Below are 1988 nucleotides of genomic sequence, written 5' to 3'. Positions count from 1 at the left end.
TTGATTATCACAGCTGGAGAAGAGCAGTTGCCACATAGATGCAGAGATCAAGGACGCTGCTCACACCTCCCACAGCACAGGTGGGCCTCTTAGAGCAGAGTGCACCCAGCTACCCAACACAGACCCCAAGGTCACACTCACTAACTGAAGCTGATTTATCTCACTTAGGCTGACTTAAAGAAACCCCAGTGAACCCTATTTCCCACCCTAGCAGGGCTCAGCTGCAGGCTGGCCACATGGCTGGCAGGCCTCTGGGAATGACATCTTCCATCTATGCTGTGTGGTATGTTGATAGGCAGGTATCTATGTCCGACCTGTACTGTGCACTGGAGAACAGGTCTGTGGGTGGCACAGTGGTCCACAGGTCTCTGTCTGTCTTCTCCCTTCCACTTTGGGCTGCCTGGGTTTGATTTTATTTGATTTGATTTGACTTGATTTGATTTTTATGAGTCCTAGGTATAAAACTGCTTTGGCCACCATGCCAGGCATCAAGCTAGGATGAACAAAGGACTGCCATCTGCCCTGCCTTTGACTGATGTAAGAACAACACCACCAACAAGGTGTCGCTTTGCCCGTTGCCAGGGGCTACAGTGTATATTATCTATGATGACAATAATGATGATGATGACAATGACGCTGGTGATGATGGTGATGTTGGTGATGTGGTAGTAAAGGCAGTGATGGCAGTGATGGTGATTGGTGCTGGGGATTGAACCAAGGGTCTAGCACATGCTCTGCAAACTGTGCTATATTTCTGATTTTCCATTTACTTGCTTATATACTTTTTCAATATTAAGAATTAAATCCAGGACCCCACACATGCTAACTAGGCAAGTCCTCTGCCACTGAGCCACATCCCTAACCTTTTTACTTTTATTTTGGGACAGGCTCTCACTAAATTGTCCAGAATGATCTCGAGCTTGTAATCTTGCTAGCTCAGCCTTCCAAGTAACTAGGATTATGGGCATGCAACCTTGGGCCAGACTTACTGTTATTTTATTTCTAATAGTATAGACAATGTTTATTTTCCAAAGACTTTTGAGATGTTTATTTTTTTTTAAAGACACTGTTACAATGTCAGCGATTTTATCAACATGGACACAGCACATAGTTAAGATAAAATTGCAGTCGTTACTAGCTGATGTATTATCATTGAAATATATAAAGTGGAATCTCTAGGCATTTAAGAAAAACAAATGGAACTAAAACTGAGGAGGAAGACTTTAAAACTCTTCTACGGAAACCAAATCAGAAAGGAAGAAAGAAAACGAGGAGCGTGGAGTAACACGCCTCAGGGCGCAGATCTAAAGGATGAGGACATCCCTGTGACACAGAACACTCTCAGATGGACCACTGGCACAGAGGACACCTTACAATTAAGCCAACAAAATTGTTTGTGTTCCACAAAGAAGAAAAAAATACCACCGTCTTTGCCAATCTACCTCCTAGCCGGTAATAAAAGTACGAAAGGAACAATTTTCTAAATTCTCCAAACTGAACCCCAAACTCCCCTGTAGGCTACATTTTTGAACAGAAGAGGAAACAAAATGTTTATACTCTAGATTGAATAAAATATAGCTTCAAAATCTATAGATACAGCAAAACCCAGACGGCCGTTTTCTCTTAAGTGCTTGATTAGATAAAGACACTCAAGGAGCCAATAAAATGAGGTTGCACCTTGTAGTCAGTTTTGCACTGAGCCTAAACCTACAGTAGAAACAAAGTCTGCTTTTAAGAAAGAATTCTTATGTCTTAGGAAAGTAGAGATATAAAAACAGATAGACAAGTGAAAATTGATAAATTGGGAAATGAGGTAATTAGTGAGCGAGCAGAGAGAGAGAGAGAGAGAGAGAGAGAGAGAGAGAACGAGCACACTGGAGGCTGTCAGTTCAATGGAGCAATTGACCCACGGGCTTTGGCCAGAGGGAAGGAAGAGCATGCATTCACAGACTAGTATACAGAAGGTTATGGAGCCCAGACAGACGGCA

General features: G+C 42.7%; 1 non-coding gene across 1 annotated transcript; it reads right to left on the bottom strand.

Annotated features, from left to right (window-relative positions):
* Positions 1–443: 443 nt before the first annotated feature.
* LOC114625292 lies at positions 444–587 on the bottom strand. The gene has a single exon (XR_003712049.1). It is a non-coding gene; the product is annotated as a small nucleolar RNA SNORA48 (small nucleolar RNA).
* Positions 588–1988: the final 1401 nt, after the last annotated feature.

This window comes from Grammomys surdaster, unplaced genomic scaffold (genome assembly GCF_004785775.1).
Source record: "Grammomys surdaster isolate TR1022 unplaced genomic scaffold, NIH_TR_1.0 214, whole genome shotgun sequence".
NCBI classification, from domain to species: domain Eukaryota; kingdom Metazoa; phylum Chordata; class Mammalia; order Rodentia; family Muridae; genus Grammomys; species Grammomys surdaster.
Note: the sequence above shows the minus strand (reverse complement) of the source record. Positions and strands in the feature narration are given on the sequence as shown.